The sequence below is a fragment of the Ochotona princeps genome, chromosome 4 (genome assembly GCF_030435755.1).
Source record: "Ochotona princeps isolate mOchPri1 chromosome 4, mOchPri1.hap1, whole genome shotgun sequence".
NCBI lineage: Eukaryota > Metazoa > Chordata > Mammalia > Lagomorpha > Ochotonidae > Ochotona > Ochotona princeps.
Genome location: NC_080835.1, coordinates 69085893 through 69113495, shown reverse-complemented (window position 1 = coordinate 69113495; position 27603 = coordinate 69085893). Strand labels below are relative to the sequence as shown.

At 43.6% G+C, this 27603-nt stretch overlaps 1 long non-coding RNA gene across 1 annotated transcript in view; it reads left to right on the top strand.

Annotated features, from left to right (window-relative positions):
• Window positions 1-785: 785 nt before the first annotated feature.
• Window positions 786-27603, top strand: part of LOC131480088 (uncharacterized) — a 35528-nt gene continuing 8710 nt past the window's right edge. The window contains exons 1-4 of the long non-coding RNA XR_009245243.1: window positions 786-855; window positions 1772-1928; window positions 10930-11013; window positions 19894-20030. This is a non-coding gene — a long non-coding RNA (uncharacterized LOC131480088). The remainder of the gene's footprint in view (window positions 856-1771; window positions 1929-10929; window positions 11014-19893; window positions 20031-27603) is intronic.

Genomic DNA, 27603 nt, shown 5'->3' with positions numbered 1-27603 from the left:
CCTGGGAGGAAAATTTAATTGAAAGTGAATGAGTTCCCCTGTCATTAATACACATCTTGTGAGGCTAAAGGGAGAAAAATTACTGATGCAATGTCACAGGTTAAAACACAAAAAGGAAGAGGGAATAGGAGTGGGAAGGAAACAAGGAAGGAAATAGATTACCACAGGGGATGAAACCTACAAACTGAATAGTTCAAGAGGAACCAATCTGTTTCTTAGCTCAGGACAAAAGAAATTTCCCAATTGCCCTAAAACAATGCACCAACTCACAGGTACATAGACTAGTCTAAATATGGCCCAAAGGCAAAGGTTATCTTTTCTTCACCATCCTTTCTCTCCAGCCCCCTCTCGCTCTCTCTTTTTTTTTTCTCTAAAGATTTATTTATTTGAAAGGCAGAGTGACATAGAATGGGAGAGAGGGACTTTTCTTATTCACTGGTTTGTTCCCCAAATGGCCACATCAGCAAATGAGAGGTAGATTGTAAGACCAGCTGCCCAGACTCAAAGTGGTGATTCGCTATGGAATACTAGCATTGTAGACAACAGCTTAGCTCACTCTGCCACAATGCCTGCCCCCAAAACTCTCTTTCGAAGTTCCCTTACATATATACATATATCCATTCTGTTCAGCTCATTTATCAGACATTTGTTGAGCCTCACAAAAGGCCAGACCTTAGCCTAAGGAACTGTATCATAATTATTGCTCTTTCATTAATTTTGAATAACATTAATCAAGTAATATTTCCTTCTGATAAATTTTATTTTCTTATACAACTGCAAACCAGAGAAATCAAGTCTTATGCAAACAGCAAAGAGCAATAATAACAAAACAGATGTGACAGAATTATGAACTGAGTGAGTTGATCATCTTTCTTTTACAAGGTACCCTTAATGTAAATTTCCATATTTATTAAATTTCCATATTTACTGAGCACTTAGTATCTATCAGACACTACAAAATCTGTTTTCAGACCATATTTTGAAATTGTTTGCTTATTTACAAAAGCATGCACTCACCTATGCATATGTGCACTTTTTAAAGAGTTTTGTATGTATACTTTCAAATTTGAGACTAAGGGGCTGGTGTTTCACAAATAAGCAAGAAAGATACACTGCTAGTCTAAGAGTATTGAATGTAAGTTCATGGGTTGCTTTTTAAGCAGATACTCTGGCAGAGGGTGGAATGTTTAGGGGATGGAGACCCCCTTTTCTGCCTGGATTGATGAGTTAGGAGGAGGAGGGAGGACTTTTTTATTTGGCACGAGTCACTGGTTATCTGTGAAGCATATCTTCTATATATATTTTTGTGGTGGTTTCAACCTTCTTACACAGCTTCTTATTACATTTTATTTTAAATATTTACTTGAAAAGCATAGTGATTGACGGATGGGTAGAGACAGATCTTCCACCCTTGGTTCATTTCCTAAATGGTGCCATGGCTAGGGGTGGGCCAGGCCAAAGCCAGGAGCCAAGAATTCTATCCTGGTCTTCCACATGAGTGACAGGGACCAAGGTACTTAGGCCATCTGCTACTGCCCAGTAGCATTAGGAAGAAACTCGATTGGGATGGTGGAATAGCCAGGACTCAGAAAAGGCACTCTGGTACAGGGTGTGAGTGTCCCAGCATGGTGTAGGTGGCTTCACCTAGAGTGCCCCAGCGTCCTTTGCTTCCTCCTCTTATATTCATACTGTTCTACTAACCATTGAACACTCCGGCTGCATCTAATATTAAACTGTTCTCTGTTAATTCCTGATCTCTCACCTTCCTTAGTGTCCAGACCAAGTGGGCTGATTTCCCTGGCCTGGGATCTTTCTTGCTGGCTCTTGGGACAGGTGAAAGGAGGACCCTGGGGACAACGAAACTATACCTCGCAGTCTGTAACGTGGTGACCTTGCAGATACCTTAGTTTCTTCAGTCATCAAAGGAGGTTTATTAACACCTGATCCAAGTGTCTCTGTGAGGGTTATATCCAAGCATATGGGAAACTTTCAGACAATACCAACTAATGGTTATTGAGCACTTTCTAGTTGGGCGTTTTCCTAAACACCTGCCAGGCTGTCATCTCAACAAATCATTGGCAACTAGTCTATGGTCTGAGTACATCCCATTACTACCATCCTCCTTTCATGGAGGAAAGAGAAGGCCGGAGGCAGAGACTTTGGGTAACTTTCCTGAGGACTTCTGGCCGTCTCAGTGGCAGAGTTGAAACCCGTTTCACTGGCAGCCAGCACAGGCTCACTTCATTGTTGAGAAAGGTGTGGTCCCCAGTGCTTGCTTGCTTGCTGCTCACAGCTTCCCTGTCAGTCAGTAGCGCTCTGTGTTGACCCTCACCAAACCCCGGCACATAGTGCTGCAGTCTCTTGGTGCAGGCTGGCGGCTCACTTTAATTAAAGCTGACGGCTCACTTTAATGAAAGCCGGCAGGAACCGTCTCCTCAAGATGCCCCTCTCTGTGACTCTGCAGTCCAGAAGCCTTTGCAGTCCTGGCTACAGATCTCTGCACCCACACAGTGGCCCCTAGCATCTGCAAAGCAAAACCTGGAGTGCAGCAGTGGGCAGGTCCTCAGACCCTTCTCTTCCATTTCTGACCCAACTTGCAGATTAGACTCTTACTGGCAGCAAAACTGGTTTGACAAGGATTTCCCTGCTTGTGGTTTCTTATCTTCACTGATAACTATTCTTAAGTACTTGAAGGCCTGTGGAGTGGAAGAGCAAGAAATTTACTCTGTGTAGCCCTGATAAGAGGAAATCACCAGAGGCATATTATGGCTCAGTATAGAGAGGTTTTTTTTTTAATAACAAAAACTAGAAAACAACACTTGCACTTGTTTGCACACCTAAAAGATTCCACTGTCAGAAGGGTGAGTTCTGTGTCCCTGCACTCTTAAGGACCAAGGAGGACTTCTTGTCAAGGGCACTGCAATGTTATCACTAGCAGGAAGAGAAGGCTTGCTAATGGTGTGTGGGAGGCCAGTCTCGCTGTCTTGCTGAATTTCTTTACAAGTGAAATGGGAAAGGGAATAGTGGGAGGAATATTGACTTATCCGTTTATTTATATTAGCTTATTTGTTTATTTAATCTATTTGAAAGACAAACAGAGGTCTTCCATCTACTGATTCACTCCTCAAATTCCTATCCTAGCCAGAGCTGACCGAAGCCAGGAACCAGGAACATGAATCACCTTGGGGCAAAGCACACAAGCCATTGCGGTCATCACTGCTGCTTCCCAGGGTATGTGTGAGCAGAAAGCTGGAATCTAGGGTTGCAGCCAGGACCTGAACTCAGACACTCTGGAAGGAATGCAGGTGCCCCAAGCATTATCTTAACCATGTGTCAGAGGCTCATTTGTAGGGACAGCATGAAATGTCACAAGTTGTTTCTAAACAGCATCTTGGTAAGCCCACGTTGAGTAGGCACTCACTAAAAAGTGTTTGCTATTTAACTGGCACTCATGAAGCCTTATTATATGTCAGACACTGTTTATGATGCATTCAGTATTAATCCACTTGATTCTCATGACAATCTTACAAGATAAAACCATCAGTGTTGTCTGGGTGGAATATTAGGAGCTGTGGCTTCCAGCCACAGAATGTATGGTGGGCCCCAATGAGGCTAACCACAGATGAGCGGTTGGGTGGGACCGATGCTTGGTGCACTGCTGGACTTGGTAGACTTCTGACCTGTGATCCTCAGGGCCAGGCACTGGGATGCTACAGGACCTATGGACACCCCTAGTTCAGTACATCCCCGCCTCCAAGCATGTCCTTAGTGGTGTGTTCTGGTTGCCTGGAAAATCGTGTCTTCTTTTTCCTTTCATTATTGCTACCATGCAATTGATGTGCATCTGTGCCAAGATCCACCCTAAACTATGTGTGTATATATATAGAGAGAGACATATATACAAGCAGAAACATGTATTTAAACAGGAGAGTGATGAGATCCAGGTACATTTTGTCAAATTATTAAACATTAAGTCCGGTCTGATCTCATTTAGGCATTTGCTTATTATTTACATAGCTTCTTTAATGTTATTGGGGATCTACGTCAGCCCCAAATGATCCCTCACTTCATGGCTGTGGGTCCCCAGTATAGCAAAGTAATGACCATAAATGAGGTTTTCCATGACAACAACTTCTCATTTTTTAAGGGGGAAAAATGCCTTATAATGAAAGATGATAAAGGTAAGACTGAGGTGAATGACAAGGTAATTAAAAAACAGAAAATGAAAACACTATCTAAGGTTCTCGATAGGCTGTACAAGCTGGTAATGATGGCCCAACTAGCCTCATGGAGCTCTCACATGCTGACATTTTACATGACTTAATGCATGGTGGTTTTTTTTTTTCCTTACAGATACTTTTTATAAACCACAAAAACTCAGCCTAGAAGGAATTGGGGAGGGACCAGCACAGTGGTGCATCAGGCTATTCTTCTGCCTTGTGGTGCCAGCATCCGTTTGGGGCTCAGGTTTGTGTCCTGGCTGCTCCACTTCTAATCCAGCTCCCTGCCTTCCAGCCTGGGAAGGCTATGGAGCAAGTCTGGGGTCCTTGGGTCCCTGCACCTACCTGGGAAACCCAGAAGAAGCTCTTTACTCCTGGCTTTGGGTCAGCTTAGCTCTGGCCATGCAGTCATTTGTGAGAGTGAACCAGAAGATGAAAGGTATTTCTCTCTGTCCTCTCTCTGTAAAATCTGACTTCCAAATAAAAATAAATAACTATAAAAAGGAGGGGGGGAGCAAAAGAAGACTCCTTTCATTTATTCATATAATTATTTAATAATTTGGTATTAATTTTTATTAGGAATGATTTGAGATCTCCATGATGTGGGGGAAATTTTGGAAAACTATATTAAAAATGACATGGATTAACAGGCCAAGAAATGAGCTTTACTAAAGTATTAAAGAAAGCTGACTATTTGCTCAAGGAAAAAAATTGAAATGGCATCAGTTAGTAGCTTTAATTTTGTGAAGGTTACTATAAAAAATAGTGGTCATTTACTTTCTTTCTCAGAGAGATGGTTTCTATAAGTCCATGACCAACAAAAGCTAGATCGTACTCCTCTGTGACTCAACCTTCTTTTTGAAACCTTCTAACAAAACTCTTGCAGGATAGTTAAACCACTGTCTTCATTGTCATTCCACTCCTCCAGCTATAGTCCTCATCCCTAAGGCAATCGATCCCATATGGCCTTACTTTCCTGGTCCTAATCTTTAGCAGCATCCAATTTAAAGTACCTGCCACCTCCAACTTGGCCTCACCCCCATCCCTCAGTCCACCCTCCTGACTCTGCACTGATTCCAGACCTGCTAGTGCATTTTAAAAAAATATTCTTATTTGAAAGGCAGACTTACACAGAGAAAAGGAGAGAGAGATCTTGCATCTACTAGTTAACTCCTCCAACAGCCACAGTAGCCGAAGCTGAGCCAATCTGAAGCTGGGAGCCAGGGACTTCTTCTGGGTCTCCTATGTTCTTTCAGGATCCCAAGCACTAGGGCCAACTTCTGCTGCCTCCCAGGCCATAAGCATGGAACTGGACGGCAAGTGGAACAGTTGGGATGCCTGTTGGTGCCACAAGCAGAGGAAGCTTAGCCCACGATGCCACAGTCAAAATGTTTTAATGTATATTAGACTGAGATGTACTAATTACTCATTTAATATTCTAATATATCCTGTGCTCACTTTTATTTATAGAACTTTTGGAAGCTAATATTTAATCTACAGCCAAAATTAGAACATGAAAACTGAGCATGTTTGGGAAGGAAAGGAGCCAAAGGATGCTTGTGTCACCCTCTTGGGGAAAGCAGAGTGGCTTTCTAGTTAATGGCAGCTCAGACAGAAGTAAGAAAACCAGTATATTGGAAGGGCATTCGATACCTCTAACACCAACGTGAGAGTTTTAAAGATCATCTTATGCTTACACACATTGCTGCTCCACTCAATAGTGTACACAATAGTAAATTGACTAATTATTAACACCAATAATGCCATTTACTGAGAAGTCAGTTTGTAATAAAGATTTTTTAAGCTCCCAAGCTCCTGAGGCCGAGCCACACACTTGCCAAAAGAACACTCCTAGGAAGTTATGTATTAATTATCTGTGCCTTTATTCCTGTGTCCTGAGGGAACAGTAATAACATACACTCCACCTGAGGGAGGAAGGAAGGTTCTGCCCGTGTCTACCTCACGGCTTCAGGGTCCTTCCAAACAGAGAGATCACCTGGGGTTGGTCCTCAGGACCTTACAACAGGGGACATGTCCTTAAGCAGGCTTCACAGCTGCAGAGAGAGGATTCAGGGCTGCTGATGGGAAGACCCCAGAAATACTCTGCACGGAAGAACTTTGTTCTCCATGCTCATTCACTCTCTCCTCTCATGGCTCCCTTCCTGCTTTGAGCACACTCATGTCTGCCCATCCTTAGGAACACCTCCTCTTGTCTCCACCACTCTGTATTTCCAAATAAACTTTTATTTTTGGAGACAGTTTGGGAAGATGACAAAATAGGCGTGAAAGATCCTTACATATAGGGTGTTTTAGATTTTAAATGGCGACATATTCATAAAAATCCACCATTGAAAACATTTGTTTCAAAGATTTATTCTTTTGTGTTGGAAAAGCAGATTTACAGAGAGCAGGAGAGACAAAGAGAAAGATCTTCCATCTTCTGATTCATTCCCCAAGTGGCCGCAACAGCTGGAGCTGAGCCAATCCAAAGCCAGGAGCCAGGAGTTTCTTGAGTCTCCTATTTGAGGTGCAGGGTCCCAAAGCCACTCTCTGGTGCCTTCCCAGGCCACAAGCAGAGAACCGGATGGGAAGTGGAACAGCCAGGATAGAAACAGGTGCCCATGTCGGTTCCCGGCACCTACAAGGGGAGGAGTAGCCAACTAAGCTGTCAGGCCAGGCTCCCTCTCCCCTCATTGAAGACTTTTTTTGTGATGATGATGTTTTACATAGTTGAGAAGGGTGCATGTCCATGTGGACACCTGAATAGGGTAGGAATTGTTGAGGAATAGATGAAAGTGAGTGAATGAGACCATTGTTTCCAATCCTCTTTTCCTTTTTCCTATTTCTGGGGGAAGGGAGGAGAGAAGGGGAGAAACTGCATACAGCATCCTAACAACATCAGTACCCAGGGATGGGGGATGGCCTCCTAATGTCATCCCAGGGTCCCCAGTGTGGAGCATGTGTCATGGGCACTGCTTAAGTGGTTTCGATAATTATGAATGCTGTTGATATTGTCGCTCCAAGGATAAGGAAATCCTTCCACAGTCCACTGCTTGACATAGCCCACCTTAGAGTCTCCACTCACCCAGATACTGGCTGTCAACGCTTGGCTAGGGGAGTCGTCCAATTTGTCCTCCCCTCCATGGTATTAAATGTCCTCTGCAGGCCTCAATGAATTGGTCATCATGTCCTCCATGTGTATGTGAGCATGCTGTCCGCCACATCATCTTTAGCAATCAAGGAGGTCCATTCTGATACATGTGCTCCACAGTCAGATCACAGATCCTAAGATTCTCCCCATAGTTAGAGTTCTGAGTTCAGCAATTTAGTTTTGACGGTCTCCAAAGAAACCTTGCCTGAGGTGACCCCAGACCTGACTCCTCTGTGTGTTAGGCAGTACAGGGCCCAGCTCAGTCTGTCACCCACATTAACCTACACATACACCGGTGGTTGCAGTCACCTGGTCAGTTCTGTAGCCAGCCCTATCTCATATGCAAACAAATCGATGCTACGGCCCAGCACAACCCTGCTCACCACACTCAACCCTAATATACATCAGAGGGAACTGTAGCTTAGCTCACCAGCAGGTGCTGAAGCCTTTCTGGGCCTGGTCTGCCCCCAGTTCCAACTCAGGCTGGCCAGTGCTATAACCCAGCCCAGCCTGGACTGCCTCCAGTCCTGACCCTCACACGAACTGGCTGGTGTTATGGCCCAACATAGCCTGTTCTGCACCCAGTCCTGGTTTTCAGATCTGCAGTGGGTGTTATGAGCTCCTACAGTCTGGCCCGCCCCCAGACCGAACCCACATGTGCCATCAGGTACTGTAACCTAATCTAGTCTGGGCTGCACCCAGCATGGTTTTTGTGCTCACCTGCAGGGACTTCATCCTGAAAGAGGAGTTCCCCAAGTTCCTCTATCAGGTCACTTCCTGGTGGCAGATCTTGCGCATACCAGTGGGTCTTTGGCCCAGCCTGGCTTGGTCCTCCTCCTGTCCTGGCAGGAATAGTGTCCTTGTCCAACCAGCCCACACCCATTCCAGCTCTTACTGTTGGGCGCTACAGCCCAGCTAGCTATGCCTGGGCCACACCTGTACTCAGCTCCTGCATGATTCAGTGGTTGCAGAGACCTAGTCCAGCCTGTCCTACAGCCAATGTGGCTCTCACAAACACCAGTGGATGCTGGATCTAGCACAGTCTGGCACATGCCAGACCCAGTCCATTTCCATGCCAAGGGATAATGTATTCATGTCCAGCCCAATTCGCCACCCTCACTCTGGCTCTTGTGCTCACCAGTGTGAACTGCAGCCCAGTCATGATGTCCCCTTAGATTCCCGACCAGCCTCAGTCCCAGTCACAGATCTTGCACATGCCAGTGGTTGCTCCAGCCCAGTCCTGCATAACCCACTCCCAATCTTGGCCTTTGCCATTGGATGCTTCAGCCTGACCTGGCCCAGCCCACACCAATTCACAACTCTGGCTGTTGAGTGCTTCAGCCTAGTCCTGCACAGCCTGCTCCCATCCCTGGCTTTCATGAAAACTGGTAGATGTGATAACCTAGCCCAACATGGCCTGCACACTATCCTGACTCCTGCACATGCCAGTATTCTACGGTTTGGCCCAGCCATACCCAGCCAGCCTTCCCCAGAATCAACCCATATACTTGTTCACAAGTGGAGCTACCTTGCCTGGCCTGACCAACACCCAATTCTGACTCACATGCTCACTAGTGGGAATGACAGCCTACGAGGGAAGTTTCCCAAATTCTCCAAGGCCACTCCCAGTCCCAGATGTCACATGTGCCAGTCAGTTCTACCTTACCTGGCATAGTGAAAACATTTTTAAAACTTATTAATTTTCATTGAAAAGACACATTTTACAGAGAGAAGGGGAGACACACATAGAGGTTTTCCTTCTGCTAGTTCATTCCCCAAATGGCTGCAATGACCAGAACTGAGTTGATTTGAAGCCAGGAGCCAAGAGCTCATTTAACGTCTCCTACATGGGTACAGGAGCCCAAGGGAAAGCAGCAGTGGATGCTCAAGCAGGGAAGTGAATCAGAAGTGGAGCAGCCAGGACACGCACAGGCCATGCACAATGAATGCTGGTGCTGCCAAGGATTAGTCTGTACAGCCACCACAAAGGCCCCATTGAAGCTATTTTAAAGTTAGCAGTTTTGCGGCATTCAGTACATTCACAGTGTTGGATGTGTGAAACCATCATCTGTATCTCCTATAAGAACATTTTCACCAGTGCGTGAGGGAGCCAGGGCTACCAAGCCATCCCTTCTCCTTCCTGCTTACCAGCCTCTCAAAATCACTGATCTGTTGCTGCTTCCTTGGACTGCACTGCTCTGGATACTTCATATTCTCTGTGTGACCTTATTTTTTTTTTATAAAGATGTATTTATTTTTATTTGAAAGGCAGATTTTACAGAGAGTGAGAAATAGAGAGAGATCTTCCATCCACTGGCTAACTCCCCAAATGGCCACAATGGGCAGAGATGAGCTGATTCAAAGCCAAGAGCCAGGAACTTCTTCTGGTATTCCCATGTGGCTGCAGATCCCTAGGACTTGGACCATCCTCTGCTGCTTTCCTAGACCATCAGCAGATAAGCTGGATGGGAAGTGGAGCAGCTGGGACTAGAACTTGCAGCCATATGGGATGCTGGTGCTGCAGGCAGAGTATTAGCCTGTTGAGCTACCATGCCAGCCCCTCCATGTGACCTTTTTAAATAGTTTTCTTTGCTTAGATAGATTCATCCTTCTTTTCCATGAGTGAATGATATCCTATTATATGGTTATAAAACATTTTATTGTTCTTGCAAATGGAAATTTGGTTTGTTTCCACCAACCAAACTTTTAAAGAGTCTCTACTATGCATTAGATTTATTTCTTTAATAAGGTTTGGTTCTTGCCCTAATATGATAACAGTAACAATGTCAGCTGGTAGCTTTGGCTTACTTTTCCTCATGGTCTTGTAGCATGAACTCCAACAGAGGGGTCAGGGGATGAAATTGTGTCCAGATTCCTTGGACTCAACCAAGACCCCTCACTCAGAGTGAGCCTGGTTTGAGAGGGAGCCACTGGACTCCTTCACGCAGAAAAGTGGGCTTGTTGATAGCCCATTGAGGTGGCTACTGTCATCCTTCCCAAAACTTACTTAAGAAAAATGAGAATTGCAAGTGTTTCCAGAACGTAGCCAAGGTCATACATCTAGCAAGGAAGAAGCCATGGTGGAAAGCTAGACTCAACTGATTTCATATTCTCAGCTACCACCTTTACTAAGACAATGCTGGTGATCCATCTGTGGCCTTCTTTTTTCTTCCAATTGTTTCTTTTACCATAATCCAAAGTGAAAGATATTTTGCATATGAGAGCAAAAAAAAATCCCATAAATAACAACTAACCTTAGCAGTTGCAATACACTTTTAGTTCTTTTAAAAAATATATATATATATATATATATATATATACTGGCCAAACTCCAATAAAATGATTTCTAACAGGTTGTTGTTAATGCTTAAAAAAAGGGATTTGAATTTTTAAAAAATGTGTGTTTTCCTCGACCTGTTGTGATATTTGATGCTGTTAGGAAGGCTTCCATGCGATGAAACTCGGTCTATTCATGGACTGTGCACTCATGGGCTCCAGAAATCACTTCTGGTTTTCTTGCTGCATCTCAACCAACATCTTTTTCATGTCTTCAAACAGAGGGGGTTCAAAACTGAAGGCATAGTTCCTGCTTCCTACTTTACATTTTAAAGGCTGCTCTTTCTCCATCACTCCTCATCTCAGGTAATGCCTTTTCTAGCTTCCTAGCCTCCCTAATTTGTGTAAAGAATTTTTGCAACCAAAGGACTAATTTTTTTAGAAGAATGTACACAAATGATATAAGAAAAAAATACTCAGCATCACGAGGCACCCTATAATAAAGAAGTAAGGAATGAGATGGCACCTGTATACTCACTAGAAGGTCTAAAAGTAAAAATACTGATAACACAGGTGCTGGCAAGGTATGGAACAACCAGTATTCACACATTGCTGATGGAAATATGAAATGGTAAAGGCACTTTGCAGGACTGGTCATCGGTTGCTTGCTGAATTAAGTCCCCACTTAGCCTGTACCGCAGCAATGCTGCTCGTAGCTATTTCTCCCATGAGAAATAAAAACATACCTCCACACAGAGACTTGTACTTAAATGTTCATAACAACTTAATCTGTAATAGACTCAAGTTGAAACCAACTCAAACATCCATCAACAAAATGCAGTATGGTGCATCCACAGTAAAACATTACTCGGCTATATAAAAGCATAAACCACTGATCCAGGCAAAAAGAATATTTTAAATTATATGCTGCATGAAAAAAGGCAGACCAAAAAAAGGCACATTCTGTAAAATCGTAGAAAAGGAAAAATTAATTTACTATGTCACAAAATCTGTTCATGTTGATCTGAGTTTTGTGGGGTAAGGGGTTGTTTTACTGGTGGTGGAGACCATAAGACCTTTGTGGATGATGGAAATATTCTATATTTTAGTTTTGGTTACATGGGTGTATGTATTTGTCAAAAATTAACAAAATTGTATTCTTAAAATAGTTTAACAAATTTTATATAAGGTGTATTTTTATAAAACTGATTTAATAGGTAATTTTTAAATTATTTATTATTTTTAATTCATTAATTACATTGTATTATGTGACACAGTTTCATAGGTACTTGGGTTCTCCCCACCCGTCCCCAAACCCTCCCACCATGGTGGATTTCTCCACCTTGTTGCATGAACACAGCTCAAGTTCACTTGAGATTCCCCCAATGCAAGCGTATACCAAACATAGAGTCCAGCATCTTATTGTCCAGTCAAGTTCAACGGCTAAGTAATATTTTAAAGAAGCATTTCACTTGCTCCTTTATGTCATCATCTACAACTGACTAATTATTAAACACTCCTGATTAAATACTCCAACGTCAAACTTTTCTGTGAAATTAGTCTTTTTCCCCAAGCTCTGTATCACCCCATGTGGTTAAGTTCCTCTGCTCCTCTCCAGGCAGCCAGTGTTTTCTCTCTGTTCTCCTTATCATGTATTGTCACTCCTTGATGAAATACTCCTGTTGACTTGCCTGTATTCTGTCAGCTGAAACAGCCGTTTCCTCCCTCCCACCCTTCCTCCCTTCTTTCCTTCCCTCCTTCCTTCCTCTTTCTGTCATTTCTTCCCTTTCTTTTTCTTCTCTCTCCCTTCTCCCTCCTTCCTTCACTGGTTTCCCTCCTTCCTTCCCAAATATTTACTGGAAAGAGGTCAGTATTTGATACACTATGCTGAGCTATTTCATAAATTAGTCGCTGTACTATTTTGTCACCTTGAATTTTCATAGCTCCACCTTTATGTTGTACCTGTCACCTGTTTTGCCCACACCCAGTATTTATTCTTAAAGTTTAGTTTAGATGGTTCATCCTTTGTGAAGATTTTCCCAATCACAAAAACAGACATGGGTACCTCAGAACCTTTTGCTTAACCCCAACACAGTGCCTACTGACTGTCACAGCACTGCCTGTGAAGGCGGCTCCTCTTCTTGTGTGTGAGCTGATGTTATACAGCCTCTTCCACAGACAGCCAGGTCTGTGGCTTGAGCAAACAATGCACAGGAGCTCAATCACTTTTTACTGAATCAAAGCATCCAGACACAAACCTTGGCCATATTTCTCCTTTGCAACCTAAATTCTGCTAGAATTTTCTTTCCTCTTCAGTACTCCTGTAATCTTTTAGCATTGCCTCTGTTGTATTACTTATTAGCCTCTCACTAGATCGTAAACCTAAAATTTTTAAAAATACTAGGAACGTAGTATACAGAAAGACAGAATACGTTCCCAGGAACCCATGCTTGTCAATTCTTAGCAGCTTTGCTTTTCTTGTTACACATATTTTTAAAAAGTAATCACGACCTTTGTAGCTACAGCTGAAGCCTCTGGGGTACTCCTTCCCAGTGCCATCCACCTTCTCTTTCAGGGGCACTTACTCTCCTAAACTTGTTATTTATCATGTATTTGCATATGTTCACAAAAGTTTTGTATGAGTTTGTAAATAATTTGCGGTGTTGTTTAATATTTTAAAACTGTATAAATAATAAAATACTGCATGTATTTTGGCAACATGACTTTTGTTTTGGCTCATGGCTATATTCTTAAGTTTACCTTTACTGGTACATGTGGCTCTAACTTAGAAAGTGACTTAGAGAATGTGTGCAGTATGTAATGTTCACTTGATTGTCCTTTAAAGAAAACCCTTTGAGGTGGATGTTTGGCAGCATAGAAGTTAAGAAGTCTGCATCCCGTGCCTGCCACCTGGAGAGCCTGGGTTTGAGTCCTAGACCTGCTCTGGATTGCAGGTTCCTGCTAATGCAACCTCTGGGAGGCAAAGCTCAAGTACTTGGTACCCCTAAATTGCAGCTACTGTGGACCTTTGAAGAGTGAACCAGTGGATGGGGGTGGTATTCGATCACTCTCTTTCCCTTCTCCCAGCCCCCATCTCTTAAATAGATAGATAACATTTAATAACAACAACAACAACAACAAAAAGGCAAAAATGCCTAAGATAAATTTGCTATGAAATCATTTTTTCCTTGGATGGGCTCCATTGAAAGCCATTTACTTATAATGCTGTATTCTTATCAAGACAGCCTTCAAGATCAAATCAGAACTGGCTGTGCTTTGGAAAATGTACAACGCAGAAGATGAACGAAGTAAGGTATTGCATACAGGAGGGAGCACAGTTTCCAATGTTGAAGATTGTGACTGACAAACAAGATGAGATCAGAGAAACAAGTGTTTTGCCTAGTGATCATGACACCTGCATCCTACATCAGAGTACCTGGGTCTGTTTCTGTTCAGCCCCTAACTCCAGTTTCCCACTAACACAGGCTTCACTTAGTAACATGCACTTAAGGGTTTTGCATGCCTTTTCATGGCTTGAAAGCTTATCTCCTTTTTTTTTGTTTTTTCCTGTGTGGAGCAACATCCTGGCTATATCAGTGGGATCATCTCCTGGAGGAAATCTAAATTGCTTCCAGGCTTTAGCAACTCTGATTAAAATGGCCACAAATTTCTGTGTGTTGGTTTTTGTGTAGATGCAAATATTCAATGTCTCTGGGTAGATAGGAAGGAGCAGAGTTGCTGAACGGTATGGTAACAGGGTATTTCAGTTTGCAAGGATCTGCTAAACTGCGTCTGTACCCTTCGAATTCCCAGGAGCAATGAGTGAAAATTCTTGTGACTACACATTCCCATTAGTATAGGGTGTGGTCAGTCGCATATTTTCCTAATTGGTTTCCCTGCCTGTGATCTGAAAGCGTCCCCCAGCCCTAGTGTGCTCTAGCAGGCCATTACTGCTAGCAGGCCTTTACTGCTAGCAGGCCATCTTTCTCAGTGGCCTGTCTGATCTCATCACCCCCTGCTTAGGACCCTCCAAAGGTCCTGCGGTTGTGTAAAATGACTGGATTCTCAACCAGGCCCTAATGACCCTCCCAGTAGGGTTCTACATAGTCCCAATTCCCATCTCTCCAGGAAGCCTTCTCCCAGTCCCTCCCTTTGCCTAGAAATCTCTTCCTCACTCTGCTCACTCCTGGCTCCTTAAGTTTAAAAAAGTTTTTATTCTCACTGTTACAGAATCTTTTTATTTTATCTTATTTTATTTTATTTTTGACAATCTTTACATAGTTAATTAGGGTAAAAAGGCACAAGGGCTATAGGAAAGTGGGTAAGACTATTTCCATATTGTTTCCTTCATATATCTGAGGTAAAGAGAATATCGAGGGAGAAGCCCCACCCAGTCTCCCACCCACGGTTTCAGTTCAGTATTTCACATTCACTAGTGCTACTGATTTGATTAATTAACATCTGGACCATGCATGTCTGTGGTGGCTTTCCCGTGTATCTGGATCTTGCTCATACCAAATTCCCTGACACATACTAGTTAAAGAGTGATTAGACCCCCCCCCAGGAAATGGATCAAGAGAAAAGTAAAATAGGTCCTTAGGATGATGAACGCCCAGACTCCAAGTCTTGGATCTGAGGATCATTTACCTTGATTGAGCCAGATTCAAGGACACCATAGATTGCAGAAGCATGAGCTCTAGGACAGAAAACCTAGCCCTCCCTCCCCGAAGGTTAGGACTTGGCAGCTCCTGATACTCTGTGTCAGAAGCCAGCTGGCTGCCTACACTTTGGAAAACAGGGTGACACATTAACCCTCAAAGGCAGAATTCAAGGGCACAACTTTGCCGCAAAGGCTGCCTGCCTGGCTGCAGCTTTAATAAACTGTTCTGCAAATGGGCACTGACGTCAGCCAGAGATCCCTGGGCTCGGCGTGTCTGACTCAGCCTCCACAGAGCAATTTTGAGGGAGGATTTGGCCTGAAACATTTCACCTGCTACCTGTTTTGGATCTTATGGCGAAATTTGACCTTCATGCTCCCTGCTGCTTGTGTAATTTAACCTTCATTTGCCATTCGATTTGTATTTTCTCTTCTTTCATCATTTACAGATTGTTAGATAAAAACCTGAACACAAAGCTGAGTCTGGGGAAAAGATACAGATTCAAACTAATTTTTAAAAAACATTTAAAGAGAGAGAGAACACTCCTTTCCACTGAAGTTCTTCCCATTACACCTGCAGGGGCATACTCCAGCTTTCCCATGTGCTGTCAGGAACCTAACTCCTTCAGCTGTCACCACTGCCTCCCCAGTTCTGAGTTATCAAGAAGCTGGCATCAGAAGCCAGACCTCAACATTGAACCCAGGGACAGCTGTAAGGGATACGGGCATCCTAATTGGGTCTTCACTGTTAGACCAACGCCCACCCTAGACTCCATCTTCCATTTAGGCTTTTGCCAAAGTTCCAAACTAGCCCAATAAAAGACACACACAAAAAATGGGTTGTTACTTTCAGCTACAATAGAAATTGCACTATGTAAATTATTTCTGTCTTCTTTGATATTAAAAACTTTTTTCAACCTTAGAAGATAAAGTGATTAGCCAAGAAGATTCCAGAAAACCATCACCAAAAGAACTAATCATGATATCACATTATAATACAAGAAATACACTATTAATGGGGGAAAATGTTCCTGCCAAGTATTAAAAAAAGTAATTATATGAAACTCTGAGATTCATTAACTTGTTAAGTTTCAAATTTTCCATTCTGCAAATAATTCAATGACATAGTGCTTATTTTAATGTTACTGTAAGCGGTATATTTGTTGTTCAGTTTTCATTTTGATGAGGTGGTGGGACATAATGGATTTAAAAATGACATTCAGCAAAGATATCACATGTTTGTAGAAATGTCTACAAAAGCCTGAGAATATTTATTTATTTATTTTGGAAACACAGATATACAGAGGGAGAAGGAGAGACAGAGAGAAAGATATTTTGTCTGCCACGGCTGGAGCTGAGCTGATCCAAAGCCAGGAGCCAGGACCCAGGAGCTTTTTCTGGACCTCCCGCACAGGTGAAGGGTCTCAGGGCTTTGGGCCATCCTCTACTGTATTGCTGGGCCATAAGCAGGGAGCTGGATAGGAAGTGGAACAGCCAGGAAACGAATTGGTGCCCATGTGGGATCCCGGTGCGTGCAAGGCAGGGGTTTAGCTACTAGGCTACTGTGCCAGGCCCCTGATAATTTTTTTTTTATACCACATATACACCTCAACATAGCGCTTATCAGAGCATCATACTAAATTATTTGAGTATATCTTGGCCAAGTTTGTGCATTCCTTGATTGGCTTGGCTATGTCAGTTACACAGTCCATGTAGAAATTACAGTGTTCCGCATTTCAATCCTGTTCTCATATTTTCAGAATGTAGTACCTTGGCAAACACAGTATTTAATCTCCCCAGGAGGCATTATTCGGAAAATAGAAAATTGCTCCTCCTCACAGGGCAGTGGAAGTGAGATGTGTCTTACATGTAGTAGGCACTCAATAAATGTCATTAAAGACTTAACAGGTAAGACCCTGGGGTCCCACAAAGACTTGCTGTTTGCTAACTGTAACCATGTAACCTCTCTGGGCCTTAGCTTCTCATCTGTAGAATGGGATAATTATATCCACACCAAAGAGTTGTGATGAAGGGAAAATTTAGATTTTCAGATTCAGTTGACAAATTCTAGTGCCAAATATAGGGTTACAAATCTTGGTCTGTTCTAAGTTAGGATGTGCAAAAAAAGGAAGCTATCATCCAGCCAGTACCAGAAATAAAAGAGTATTTAATGCCAAGAACTAGGAAGGGTAGATTCATTTAGAGAGAAATATCCTTTTTTTTTTTTTTTAATGCCTTACAAAGTTCTAGTTTTAGGCTACTGAAAACTCGGATTTTTGTATCAGCATTAATTTATACCCAGATGTTATAACCCATTGATTACAAAGATTAATGAGTTTGTTTATATAAATAATTAGATTTAGAGGTTAGCACACAAAAAAACTAAACACATCTTTAGTACCACTATTGCATGTTATTTTTATCCTCACTGTGGTGATTAGTTTTCGTTGTCAACTTGACTAGGCTAGGCAATGCCCAGATAGCTAGTCTAGCACTACCTCTGGGTGTATTTCTAGAAGAAAATGCTGTTTCTGTTTTTGTTTTATAAAGATTTGTTTATTTATTTATTTATTTTAGAAAGATGTATAGAAAGAAAGAGAGACAGAGGAAAAGATCTTCTGTCAGCTAGTTCACTCCTTAAGTGGCCATGATGGTTGGAGCTGAGCTGGTCTGAAGTCAGGAACCAAGAGCTTCTTCCAGGTCTCCGGCGTGGGTGCAGGGTCCCAAGGCTTTGGGCCCTCCTCAACTGCTTTCCCAGGCCACAATCAGAGAGCTGGATGGAAAGTGAGGCAGCTGGGACTTGAATGGGATCCCAGCAGTTGCAAGGCAAAGGTTTAGCCACTGAGCCATTGCACCAGGCTGAGAATGTTATTTTAATCAGTTATCTAAATAAATTAAATTGTCCCTACCCAGGTGTGCATGATCCATTGTGTTGAGGGCCTGAATAGAGAAAAGAGGTGGAAAAAGTGGGAATTTGTCTTTTGCTTAAGGTGAGACATTCATTTTCTCCCACCCTGGACACTGATACTTCTTTGGATCAGAACTAAATTAGAGCCCTGAATTTTCTGGTTTTACAACTTACAGATGGTACCTCAAGGGACTTGTCAGAATCTAGGATCATGTGAGAATTCTTTCTAAAAAATCTATGTGTAGCTCTATAGCAGATTGGTCCTGTTTCTCTGAAAAACCTTGACTAATACTCATACTATCATAAAAATTAAAATGCTTAATTCTTTCATTAAAATATTTGATAAAGAAATGAGTTCAATATCTGTTCTATTTGCAATAAGCAGAGCTGAAGAATGAAACGAGGCCATGGGAATGGGTACATAATTGATAAATACTCACTGTTTCTTGCCTTTTAGATAAACCCTAAGCATTTTATATGAGCTTACTCCTGGAGACTCCATTTATCCCATTCTTGCGGATACTGCAACTGAGGGACCTAGAGGTTGTATTATTTGTCAGTAAGCACCAAGGTTGTGATCGCAATCCATGCAAACAGACTTCATCAGGTAGACACTAACCCCCTTAATATTCTGCTTCCCTATAGCAAAAATGAAACCTTTGAGAAAATGGTAATTAAAATGAACATTATTTTTGAACAAGGAAGTAACAGCAAGTGAGAAAAGTAGCAGATACTGTCACTGAGCTATGTGTGGAGGATTAGGCATGAGCAGATAGTCTCAATCATATGCAGTTTTATGTAAAACTAGAAATGTGTCAGTTACCATTGAGTGCAGCTGAGGAATTTGATGTGTCAAGGGATGAACATCTTGGCATATTACCCTTACATTCAGCTAGGCTTCTCGGGTTGAGTTTTCTGAAGTAGGGCATATCTTGATAGCTTAGGAGGGGTAAGGGATAGGAATGAGCACAATGATGATAGTTTGGCTCTTGGGTCGTATTTTCAGCATTTTAGAACCATTGTATTATCATGCCAGCAAGGGAAAATGCTGGAAAGTCACTATATTCCAGCTGGGCTGGTGGTGAGAGGCTAGATGGGTAGGGGTGTCCTTCTTGCCACTAACCCACCTGGGTAGAAACCAGGCTAATGGAACAATCTCCTAATGAAGCAGCCACTGCTTCATTGTTTTACACCAGCTTCCTGGTTGAGGCCAAAAATCAGCTCTGTGGTTTTGAAGACAATGAAATAAGAGGTCACATTTTCCAGAGTCCTGCTGCCAACACATGGCCACTGTCCAGCTGAAATTGGCAGGGGCGGCCACCGAAGCCTTCCTTTAGCCAAATGCAGAGTAACTGGCTTCTAGAAGATGGTCCAGTCCCGCATGCTCTGAGTGGTTCCCAAGTCAAAGGTGCACAGCAGGGACCCACAGAGGATCGATCCAAGGTCCTGGAGTCGTGGCAGGGACTGCCAACATGACTTGTTTTTCTGAATACCACAGACCTCTCTGTTGGGTTGAGATTAAGCCTCTGTGTTTCACAGGATGCCAAATCATACAGGCATCTCGTTATTAATCTTGTTCCTTATTAACCCAAACAAACACTTTGGTCTCAATGCCAGTGCTATTCGGGACAAAAATTATATCCTCTTTGAGGTTTAAATTTATAACATTTTCTTGTTCCAGGCATTGCTTTAAGCAGTGGATTATCTGAGTCTCCCGATGGCTGCCCTTCTCAGGAAAGGATTCACAGCTGTAGAACAGTGAAGTGACTCACTGACAAACCCACAGCAACTGTGCTTGGATCCCAAAGTAGCTTCAAGGTATGAACTTTCATTGCTATCAGTCTCTCTTTCCTGTAAGGGTTGTGGAAAGAGTTATTATTTGTGTTCACATCTCTGTTTTCTTCCCAAATATATTGCAGATTTCTCTCGAGAAGGGAGTGTTTCTTATCACGAAGTTCTGATTGAAACTATTCATTGAAAACATTTATTGAGCATTAATTACATGCCAAGGACTTATAAGTGTTTGTAGCCTGTAAGGGTAATACCCAGGGATGACTATAGATTATTACAAAATAATAAGGTTTACCCGGCTTCACATATGCCATTCTAGTAGTTCTTAGCAGTTATTTTGTAAATTATTAACATATGTATACATATATATGTTAGACATGTTGACATAGATAATGAACATTCAACTGTTGCTTTATTATAAATTCAAGGTAAGAAGAGGGTTTTTCTCAGAAAAAAAATAGACCAATGGTGGATGTTGTATAAAAAGATACATGTTTGCCCTCAGCTGTAGGCAACTGCCTAAGTTGCATTGTACCTAGGCAAGAGAAAAGCAGCTAATATCTCGTGGGTATCCTGGGCCTGATTAATGCCAAATTTGTATTAGCTACACCAGTGTGCCATCATATTTGCTTATTCAATTTATTGAAAGATATGTGGGGGCAGATACTGGCATGCTAGAGGATGGGGTGTGGGGACTCATGCGCGAGCATGTATGGGTCCTGGATAGGCAGGCAAGGCAGTGGGTAGACCACATTAGGCTGGCCAAAACACTAACCACCTCACAAGAGAACTGGGTCTGGGAACAGATTCTGTGGGAGATCATGGGCTCAGCCTGTGGAACTGCCATACCAGCTGGTTTGCTTGAGGGCTGGGGTAGTGATGGGCTGACCTAGACATAATCATGGAACTCACCATCACTTATGGGCACTGGGGCTGGAAACAGGCTGGTGCACCCAATAATTGGGTGTGGGGTGGGCTGGACTGCAACATACACCAGCACGCACAAAGACCGGCACTGAGGGGAAGACTGTACCAGGTAAGGGCCTAGCCACTTGCTAGAACACGTAAGATTTGGGTCTGAGAAGGGATCTGGTGGGAGAATTTGGGAACCTCGCTGAAGGCTGTCACTCTGGCTGGTGAACACATGAGTCAGGGCTGAATGTTGGTTAGGCCAGGCAGGACTGCTTCAGTTGTTGACAGGAGTGTGGGTTGGCTCGGTGGTGGCGGTGGGAGGATGGACCAGGCAGGGCTGGTTTGGAGTAACCACTGGCATGTGCAAGATCTGTGGCTGGGACCAAGGCTGGTCAGAGAGCTAAGGGGATACCCTGACTGGGCTGTGGTTCCCATTAGTGAGTGTGAAAGTCAGAATGGGAGTTATGAACTAAACTGGATATGGCTACAACATCCCTTAGCATGGGTGTGGACTGGCTCTGGGGGTGTGCCAGACTGGGCTAGACTCCAGCACCCACGGGTGCTCATGAGAGTCAGGTTGGGCTAGATCTCTGCCCTAGTGAATCATGTGAGAGCTGGATCTGGGCATGGACCAGGTATGACTGGGCCGTAGCATTCAGGCTGCTAGTCCTGCCAGGACAGGAGGTGGACCAAGTCAGATAGGACCAAGGACCCACTGGTGTGCGCGAGATCTGCCACTGGGATGTGACCTGATGGAGCTTGGGCTCTGTCAGGATGCATTCCCTACAGGTGAACACAAGAACCATGGTTGGAACAGCCTAGACCAGGCCAGATTAGAGTACCTGTTAGCATACACGTGGGTCCGATCTGGGAGCAGGCCAGGCTGGGCAGGGCTACAAAATCCATTGGCCTGTATGAGAGCTGGGTTGGGGGAGAACCAGGTTGGACTAAGCAAACATATTCACTGGTGTGTGCATGAACCAGAGTAAGTGCAAACTGGTTGGCCTTTGCTGCAACATCAGCAAGCAGGTACTGAGACTGGAAGCAAGACCTGTCAGGCTAGACCATAGAACCACCTGAAACTGTAAGATCTAGGGCTGGGAGTGGGCCTAGTAGAGAAATTGTGGGCACCCCTCTGATGGGCTGTAGCTCTCACTGGTGAGCATGAGAACCAGGACTGGTGGCAGGCCTGGCAGGACCAGTGGTGGTGGCACCCACCACTATGAGTGTGGGCTGGATAGTGAGGTCAGTTGGGCTGACCTAGGCTCAAATGCCCATAGATGTGTACAAGAGTTGACCTGGTTGCAGGACAAATTGGACCCGTCTGCTGCATATACCATCATGTGCAGGAACTAGGGCTTAAGGCAGGCCTCATGGAAGTTACTGAGGATTACTCCAACTAGGCTATAGTTCCCACTGGTGTGCTTGACAGTCAAGTGTGTGGTGGGCAGGGTTAGGCATGACCACAGCATCCATTGGTTTGTGTATGAGATGGAGCTCAGGACAGAGCTCACCAGTTGACTGCAGTCACCAATGTGTGTAGGTTGATTTGAGTGACAGACTGATCCAGACCCCACATCTGCTGGTATACAAAGGAGTCAGGTTGGGGTCACCTCTAGTGAGGTTTCTTTGGGACTCACCAACTGAATCACTGGACTCAGAACTCCAACCATGGTGAAAATCACAGAAACGTGGAATGCTTGTGTCAGAACTGGTTCTCCACAGTTGCTGAGGATGTGGATGGCATACTCAGATGCTCATGGAGGACATGACAACAAGTTCACTGAGGCCTGTAGACACATCTGGTACCTTATAAGGTGGGCAAATTAGATAGCTCCCCGAAACAGCGAGTATCTGGGTGAATCGGAATCTAATGTGGACTATGTCAGCCAATGACTCTTGAAAAGATTTCCTCAACCTTGGAGCAATGAAATCAATGATATTTCAGAACTATCAAAACCACTTAAACAGTATTCTCAGAACATGCTCCACACTGGGGACCCTGGATGATGTTGGGTGACTATCTCCATTCCCAGCCACTGATACAGTTGGGCTGCTAGGAGCAGCTCTCTTCCTTTCTCACCTCGCTTTCCATAGATATCAAAAGAAAAAAGGAGATCGGAGGCAGGCAGTTATCTCAACCACTTTCCCCCCATTCCTCAACCCTCTTCACCCTAATTGGTGGTTCCACGTGGGCGTGTATTCCTGCCAACTAGGTAAATATATTTTTAAATTATTATTAAAAAAAAAAAAGATACTTGTCCGGTCCTTGTCTCTGGTTGCTGACATAGAGCTCCTAAATCTCTTGGAATTTTCTGAGAAGGGGGTGATAGGAGTACTTTTGTTCTAATGAGGAAAGTTGGGAAGGTCTCTAGATAGTTTCAGAACAGGAGTAGCTCCCCAGAGACAAAAGCTGGACTAGAAGTGTAAAACTTGGGGCCAACTCTGTGTTGTAGTAGGCTAAGCCTTCACCTTTGGTGCTGGTAGCCTATCTAGGTACCAGTTCTAGTCCTGTTGATTCCCTTCCAATGCAGCTCCCAGGGAAGCAGTGGAGGATGGATCAAGTCCTTGGACCTTGCACTAATTTGGGAGACCCAGAAGAAGCTCCTGGCTCCTGGCTTTGGACCAGCCAAGCTCCAGCCATTGTAGGGTAACTCTATCTTTCAAATAAAAATAAAATAATTTTTTTTTTTAAAAAAAAAGAACTATAGGGCCCGGCGGCGTGGCCTAGCAGCTAAAGTCCTCGCCTTGAACACGCCAGGATCCCATATGGGCGCTGGGTCTAATCCCAGCAGCTCCACTTCCCATCCAGCTCCCTGCTTGTGGCCTGGGAAAGCAGTCGAGGATGGCCCAGAGCGCTGGGACACTGCACCCACGTGGGAGACCTGGAAGAGGTTCCTGGTTCCCGGCTTCAGATCAGCGAGCACCAGCCGTTGTGGTCTCTTGGGGAGTAAATCATCGGACGGAAGATCTTCCTCTCTGTCTCTCCTCTCTGTATATCTGACTTTGTAATAAAAATAAATAAATCTTTAAAAAAAAGAACTATAAACTTTTCAGCTTCTCCTTCCTGACTTCTTGTAGGAGGAGAGAGACTAGAGATTGAGTTTATAATCAGGCATGCTTATGTGATTAACTTCCATGAGAACTCCTAAACAACTGGGTTTGGGTGAGCACCTAAGGATGGTGAGCACCTGAGAGTGCCAGGGTATGTATGATGCGCTTAAAGATGGAGCTGGGGCACCTGGAAACAGAAAAAAGGCACTCAGAGACTGAGAAGCTTCACCTAAGGGTGGGGTGACAACTCCCTGCTTCCCATCCTGTTTTCTTTCCTTTTCTTTCCTTTTCTTTTCTTTTCTTTTCTTTTCTTTTCTTTTCTTTTCTTTTCTTTTCTTTTCTTTTCTTTTCTTTTCTTTTCTTTTCTTTTCTTTTCTTTTCTTTCTTTTCCTTTCCTTTCCTTTCCTTTCCTTTCCTTTTCTCTTCTTTTCTCTTTCTTTCTTTCTTTTTTTCTTTCTAAGATTTCTTTGTTTTTATTGGAAAGTCAGAATTACAGAGTGAAGGAGAGACAGAAAGAGCTTCCTTCCACTGGTTCGCTTGTCAAGCAGCCACAACAGCCAGAGCTGAGCTGATCTGAAACCAGGAACCAAAAGCTTCTTTCAGGTTTCCCACGTGGGGGCAGGGTCCCAAGACTTTGGGTTGCTTTCCCAGACCACAAGCGTGGAATTGGAAGGGAAATGGAGCAGCTGGGATGTGAACCGAACCCACATGGGATCCTGGTGCATGCAACGTGAGGACTCTAGCCACTAGGCCACTGCGCTGGGCCCTATTTTTATGCTCTATGTATCTTCCTACATTTGACTGTTCCAGGAAATGGAGATGGAGATGTTTCCTTCATGATAAACTGACAGTAGAATTAAGGTGCTTCATGAGTTCTGTGAGCAATCCTAGGAAATTATCAAACCCAAGAAGAGACTCATGCAAACTCCAGATTTGTAGCCAGTCATTCCGAAGTATGGGCGGCCCCAGACACAGAACTTGTGACTGGCATGTAAAGGGGTGTGGCTTTGTGGATGAGAGCCATACTTGTGGAATATGATGTTAACTTCATGTAGTAGCAGAACTGAATTCTAAGACACTGAGTTAGTGTCTGAAGAATCAGAGAACTGGTTTTTGGTGTCAGAAAAGGTTCCACATGGATTCTTGGGAATTAGAAGATGCAAAGATCTTATGAAAAAGTGTGTATAGGGATCCAGTGTAGTGGCCTAGTGAATTAAGCCACCAGCTGCAGAGTCAGCAGCATTCCATATTGGCACGAGAGTCTGGCTGCTCTGTTTCTGATCCAGTTCCCTGCTAGTGTGTTTGGGAAAGCAACAGAAATTGCACAGGTGCTTGGGACCCTAAACTCATGTGGGAGACCTGTATGAGGCTCCTGGCTCCTGGTTCAGCCCAGCCCTGGCCATTGTGGCCATTTGGGGAGTAAACCAGCAGATGGAAGATTTCCCTCTTTTTGCCTCCCTCTTCCCCACCTCTTTCAATCTCTCCCCTCGCCTTTTTTAAAATTTTTTTTTCATGATACAGTTCCATACGCACAAGCATGTCCCCTTCCATCCTCCCTTTTCTCTCCACTGATTTCCCTTATTACCATGCTTTTGTTCTTCAGCAACACTCAAAAGTCCACCATTCCACTATTTAAGCATATCATGACATTATAAGTATAGACAATGGTAGAAAGTCCAGCATCCTGTTATCAAAATATGTTTAATAGTTTCATGGGAGTCCATCTTTTGTTCAGGAGTAGAGATACATACTACAGTGTATCTTCATTTCTCTGTATGCTGGTCTCCATTAGACAGTTCCTCTAGATGAATATTTGTACATACATGTTTACCTATATATCTATTGATCTTGTATTTTGCATGAAGGTTGCTTTATAGCAGAGAGAACATATGATATTTGTCCTTCTGGGATTGGCTTATTTCACTGAGCATAATGGTCTCTAGTTGGAACCATTTTGTTGCAAATGGTTCCTCTCCCTCTCTCTGTAATTCTGCCTTTCAAATAGATCAATCTTTAAAACAAATGTGTAGTAGGTGCTGACATTGTGGTACAATGGGCTAATACCCCACCTGTGATGCTAGTACCCCATGTGAACACTGGTTCAATTCTTGGCCGCTCCACTCCCAATCCAGCTCCCTGCTAATACACCTGGAAAACTGCAGAAGATGGCCCAAGAACTTCGGCCTAAGTACTCTCTGTAACTCATGAGGGAAACCCAGATGAAGTTTCATCCTATTCATGGCAGTTTGGAGTTTTGAATCAAGGGATGGAAGCTCTCTCTCTCTCCCTCAGCATCTATAGGTTTGGCTTGCCTTTAAAATAAATTTGAAAAAAAATTTAAATGTATTTATTTTTATTTGAAAGTCAGATACATAGAGAGAAGGAGATACAGAGAGAAAGATCTTTCGGCTGCTAGTTCACTCCCCAAGGAGCCGCAATGGCTGGAGTTGAGCTGATCTGACGTCAGGAACCAGGAACTTCTTCTGGGTCTCCCACATGGGTGCAGGGTCCCAAGGCTTTGGGCTGTCCTCCACTGCTTTCCCAGGCCACAAACAGAAAGCTGGATGGGAGGTGGAGTACCCTGGATTAGAACCGGTGCCCATATGGGATCCCGGCACAGGCAAGGCGAGGACTTTAGTCACTAAGCTATCGCGCCTGACCCAATTTTTAAATAATAATAATAATAATAAAAAAAACCTAGTTGTGTAGTAGATTAAGAAGCACAAATAATTTGAGTTTCATAAGCTACATTAAGAACAAAATAAGGGTGTTTAAAGGTTTATATTGCTAAATTCTAGTCTAGATTATTGTAAAGGCCTGCCTAAAGCGTGCCTTCATTTGATTGTGACCTGCTGTAACCCCCTAGTGTGGCATTGCCAAGGGACATTGTTTTTAAAGATTTATTTTATTATTATTTTTTTAAAGATTTATTTATTTTTATTACAAAGTCAGATATACAGAGAGGAGAGACAGAGAGGAAGATCTTCCATCCGATGATTTACTCCCCAAGAGACCACAACGGCCGGTGCTTGCTGATCTGAAGCCGGGAACCAGGAACCTCTTCCAGGTCTCCCACGTGGATGCAGGGTCCCAGTGCTCTGGGCCATCCTCGACTGCTTTCCCAGGCCACAAGCAGGGAGCTGGATGGGAAGTGGAGCTGCTGGGATTAGACCCAGCGCCCATATGGGATCCTGGCGTGTTCAAGGCGAGGACTTTAGCTGCTAGGCCACGCCGCCGGGCCCTGTTTTATTATTTTTTTAAAGATAGTATTACAGAGAGACGTAGCGGTAGAGAAAGAAATCTTCCATCTGCTGGTTTACTCCCAAAATGGCCACAATGGCTGGTGCTGGGTTGGTCTAAAGCCAAGAACTTACGAGGTTTTTTGTTGTTCTCTCTTATGAGTGCAGGGGTCCAAGGACTTGAACCGTTCTCTGATGCTTTCCAAGACTATAAGCAGGGAGCTAGATCGGAAGTGGTGCATCCAGGACATGCACTGGTGCCCATGTGGGATGTTGGCGCCACAGGCAGACGCTTAGCCTACAATGCCACTGGTGCCAGCCACCAAGGAATCTTTTAAAACAATACATCAGATCATGTCATTTACCTGCTAAAAATCTACTGATGATTTGCTACT